This window comes from Miscanthus floridulus, chromosome 3, assembly GCF_019320115.1.
Source record: "Miscanthus floridulus cultivar M001 chromosome 3, ASM1932011v1, whole genome shotgun sequence".
Lineage (NCBI taxonomy): Eukaryota > Viridiplantae > Streptophyta > Magnoliopsida > Poales > Poaceae > Miscanthus > Miscanthus floridulus.
Window position 1 is genome coordinate 150,684,836 of NC_089582.1, and position 5,169 is coordinate 150,690,004.

The window sequence follows — 5,169 nt, forward strand, 5'->3', positions numbered from 1 at the left end:
AATCATCACCTCTGGGGAACTCACCGCCCTCAAGAAGGAGGTCGCCAAAGAAACGCTCGACGTGAAGAAATCAACTGGGTCATTTGAATCAGCAGAGGGCTCCAAGGAGGTCCTCATATATCCTAGCAGCTCTGAGGGTAAAACGGTATGCATTAGAACCACGCTTTCCTCCGAAGGTCAAAATAAAAGTTGTAGATATTGATGACTTATATAACTTTTATATTCATGTCTTTTTTAGCTGAAATCATTTAGTGTTTCAAAATTTTTTCTTTAAAGTTATCATTTTTTGAAATTCAAAATTTGATTTGTTCAAACAAAGTCACATGAATAAATGACCAAAATAAAAGTTGTAGATCTCGATGAGATTTACAACTTTGTTTTTGCTAACTATTCCATTTGAAATCAATTTCTGCCCCAAAATTCTATTTGAGGTTGTCATATTTTGAAATTTAAATTTCAAATGGTTCAAACTAAGTCGGATGGAGAAATGAACTACACAAAAGTTGTAGATCTCGATAAGTTGTATAACTTTATTGTTGATGACTCATTCAATTAAAATAATTTACTATCCCAAAATTCACTAAATATATATTTGTATTTTAGTTTATAGAATACTTTTAATTCTCTACCGCGTCTTGTTGGGCCAGAGAATGCTGCAGCCATTAAATTCGAAGGCCCAAACATGCATTTGAGAGCAAAAATTCAAAGGCCCAAGAACTGATCCATTAGTTCACAGCCACCCGATCTGATCTGACGGTGGAGATCAATGCTAGAATCAATAAATATCATCGCCCAAACCCTATCTCTCTCATAGTCCACACTCTCCCAGTCTACCTCCCTCGGTCTTTTTTTGTCTCCCGCACGGCAGAGCGGCTCTCCCGATCAGCGCCGCCCAGATCCCGACGAGGAGGATGACGACAGGCACATCAGGCGGCGGCGTGGATCGTGGGCGGTGTGGCTTGATCTGCGTCAGCCTGAGAGCATCGCCGAGGATGCCAGAGGGCGCGGGGAGAGCGCAGAGGACGTGGGCAGTGCTAGCTCCACTCCGGCGGGGCCGACGGCGAGGATTCCTGGGTGGTAGGGATGTTCTACGAAAGCAGCCCCCTCGCCTGGATCTGATGAGGGGCGTGTGGATCCGGTTGCCAAGGGCCATACGCGCACGGAAACGTACGCAAAGGTATCCCTGAGTCTGATCCGCCCCCTTCAATTTTGATCTGTTTCAATCTACTGGTTCCATGGATCTCTCATCCTTCAATTTTGGTTTCGTTTTGCTTTGATCTACTGATTCCATGAATCCATGCTCTTTTTAGCCTTAGATCCTTTGTCCTCTAGTCCTGAGAGTTAGCAGCCGGGGTTGATTAGACAAAGAAGCAGACCGCCGATGCCCCTTGGAGGTGCTGATGGCTGATGCAGAACCGCTGCCCTCCCCTACGACAACCTCGTCTCCGTGCCCTGCCCTGTGAGGAGCTGACGGCCATGTGCGTGACCTGTAACGAGCCAACGACAACGGATTACTACCTCATGTTTGTTTTGTTGTTGCCTATCAATGGTAAGTTAGAACTCTTTAGCAACATCTTTTCACCATCTGTTCATCGGTTTTTGATGTATTTGCACATCAGTAAGGAGCTCAATTGGGTTGCAGAACACTCTTTGAGGTTGATGGGACCAAGGACGAAACAATCAAGCTTGAATCCTCCTCAGTAAGCTTGCTGCAGGCAGTGCAGGTTTATGGAATAGGTTTTTTACAGAAAAAATTCTAGAATGCCATTAGATTTTACAGAAAAGTTTATGATTAAAGAAGTATCAGAAGGAACTGACTGAGATTAGTAGATTCCCATTGAATAGTCTATTATTTTGGTGCTAAAGTTTTTAAATCTGGAACCTGAGTGCATTATTCATGTCTCAGATCAATTCCATTGTTTAGCTATGTTTGTGCAGTGGCCATTCGAGATTACCTTACTATGCATTGCTTTAATAGCTTGTGTGACTTCTTCAGCATGGTGGTTCCATCTTATGGTAGAATCAGCTCAGCGTGTAGTAGTATTTTTTATATCACCATCTATATTGTTTCTTGCACAATTTACCTTTTTTTGTTACAAACAGAACATCATTCGTCTGTTAGATGATTGTTTTGTAATGCTGACTGACTGATAGCTGTAAAATAAAAGACTAAATGCAACTTGTCTTGTTAAAAGGTAACATCATGCTGGGTTTTTTGCAGCAAAAAGGTACTTGGCGGATGGTGATTCATTTCTTGCTAGGCACCACATGGAATTTTCTGGCAGCATGATTAGAAAAGGAGTAAAACAATGCTTGCACGTTGCAGCTTACAAAGATAAAACAGGGCTGCTTGTAGTGTCGGGCTGCTTGTTATATGTTCATCTTTATTAAGCCCTTGTTTAGTTCGTGAAAAGTTTTTCAAAAAAAAAATGCTACAGTACCAATCACATCGAATCTTGCGACGGTGTATGGAGCATTAAATATAGACGAAAAAAAAACTAATTGCACAGTTTGGTTGGAAATTGTGAGACGAACGTTTTGAGTCTAATTAGTCTATTGAACACTAATTGTCGAATAAAAACGAAAGTGCGACAGTAGCTAAATTTCTAAGTTTTCGTGAACTAAACAAGGGCTGAAAGAACTATACAGATCATATCGGCTCCTATACATAACAGAAGTGTTTTGCTGTTTTTACCCAAATTAGCTATTCACCTTTCAACAACAACAAAGCCTTTAAAATTAGTTATTCATCTTTATTAAAAAAAATTGTTTGCTGATTCTTTTTTAGGGAACAAATGGTGCAGGTGCCATGTAGTGAAGAAGGCGTGCTGGTGGCATGTGGGGCGCAACTACTATGCAATATCATAATTGTTGTTTGTATAAGGGCCATGATTAATATTATGATGTACATGCATGTCTGTGATTAATATATGTATATGGGCAATAATTGATGAATTCTGGTTTCATAGAGGTTGTAATTGGCTTGTTATGTGATGAAATGATGATTGGTTTTTCAGCCATTTCTAGTTGGGCTGAAATCTAGTAGCAGCCTAATTTGAGCTGGGCTTCATGACCATTAAAAGGCTAAAAAAAGCTAAAAATCATATTGGACCTGAAACAAAAAAATTAGTTGGTCGTAAAATGGGTTGAAAGCTCCTGGAAACCTAAATTGGGTCTCAAAACACTTGAGCTAAATCCTACGTGGCATTGATGACACGTCAGCGGACACATGACATTTACGTGGTGATTCAAATATGTGACGGAAAACAATCTTACGTGGAAGCTATCCATGATAGAAAAGCTATCCATGATAGAAAAAATCGTACGTGAAAGCTATCCGTGACGGAAAATTTTGTCACAACTTATCGGGCTCAGCCGGACTTCTAGGACATCTGTGACGGTAAAAAATGCCTGAAATCCATCACGGATGGCTCGCTGCCTATCCTTGACGCTCGATACATGACAGAAAAAATTGTCACGGATGGCCATCCGTGATGGATTTCGGGGGGGTTTTTTTACGGATTGAGTCCGTCATGTATCAACAAAATTTTTGTAGTGATACTTAGCATATATATATATATATATATATATATATATATATATATATATATATATATATATATATATATATATATATATATATCTTTTATTCTATGACTTGCTCCTATTACGAGGGCTATGATTATGTTCTTCAATAATATAAGTTAACAATACATATCCATGCTAGATCTTTTCTAGTGGTAAAAATATAAAGAACGATATCTGGAATACTCTCGGGTAAAATGCTATAATTATATGTGCGCTTGCAGATGCTTTGTGTTCATAGATATATATTCTCTCTAGTCACTTGCGTTAATAATAACTGCACAGTATTATTCTAGTAGTAATGCTAGGCAGTATCCATTCATATCTTCTGCATCTACACTAGGGATGACAACCTAGTTAAGCTAAGAGGTATATGTTTATAATAGATGGCTAAGTACTTAGAACAAGTGACACGTTAATAAATACCAACACTTATACTAGTGTACTTGTGGACTAAACACCTTAGTATCTCAATATAAACACATATTAGTCAATCTAAGGTTATCGCTCAATTACCAAAGCTAAACTAGGAATTTCACCAACACCTTAGAATGCCAAAAGTGGATGTCCAAGCCAAGTTGGATGCTGAATCTGTATCAAGTTCGAGTCCATGTCGGACTCCAGGAGCAGCCCATGCTAAAATGTCGCCCATGTCGCATACAAACTCTATTTTGGACGTTCTACCTATACATGGAAAGCTAAGGAGGTAATACCAGTAGCACATAGAAAATTCATTGAAATCTATGGGAACCATCGAAATGATTGGTCGCCCAGAATTTGTCAAGGTGGTGCGTCGTCATGTTTTGGGCCGTGTAACATGTCAGGGACTCCTTAGGGACACAGATATGGGTACTTGGCCATCCCTTGGACCATATATTAAGTAGTTGTCACTCAAGTTAGGGTTTGTATTTTGCTTAGATTAATCTATCATTGAACAATTCTGTTGTATATCGGTTTGTGGAACCCCAATCTAAGAGTTTCATCTACATCTGCAATATTTTTAGATTGCGTTTATTTTTTTTCTTGCTTTGTGCTCTTTTATTCGCTATAGGGATTATCCTTCTTGATAAGATCAATCAGGAAAGTGCACTGCTGATAACTAGATGAGACATGATGCTAAAATTATGGGGGTTTAGTCTTTATGATCAGAAGTCGAATCAATGTGCCAATCCTTTACCAAATCGAGTGTTACCTCAACTTGAAGATTGAGACCCTCATTCCCATCAGCAGGGGAGGTCAAGCTTGGGAAGAAGGTGCTAGGGAGGCTAACCTCATGTCGGACGAAGGGCCACTGATGATGGATCCCATGCGCTGGAGGTGGGCATGACAGGGGAAGGTTGACCTCGGGTGGATTGAGCCGATAAGGACGTGCAAAGCCTTGTTCGTTTGGCTTATAATCCGTACTTTTTCAGCGAGCAAACAATATTTTCTCTTACAACAAATCAACCAACGGTACTTTCAGCCATGGCTTATCAGCCAAACGAACGTAGCGCAAGTCATCGAGGGCAAAGTCAACCACACCAGAGGTCAGATGCTAGAGAAGACACACAAGTCAGCGAGTGAAACCTCTGAAGGGCGGATTTG

At 40.1% G+C, this 5,169-nt stretch overlaps 1 long non-coding RNA gene across 1 annotated transcript; it reads left to right on the forward strand.

Moving 5' to 3' along the window:
- The first annotated feature begins 821 nt into the window (after nucleotides 1–821).
- On the forward strand, nucleotides 822–2,955 carry LOC136547534 (uncharacterized). The gene is made up of 3 exons (XR_010781585.1): nucleotides 822–1,177; nucleotides 1,311–1,549; nucleotides 1,643–2,955. It is a non-coding gene; the product is annotated as an uncharacterized lncRNA (long non-coding RNA).
- The last annotated feature ends 2,214 nt before the right edge of the window (nucleotides 2,956–5,169 follow it).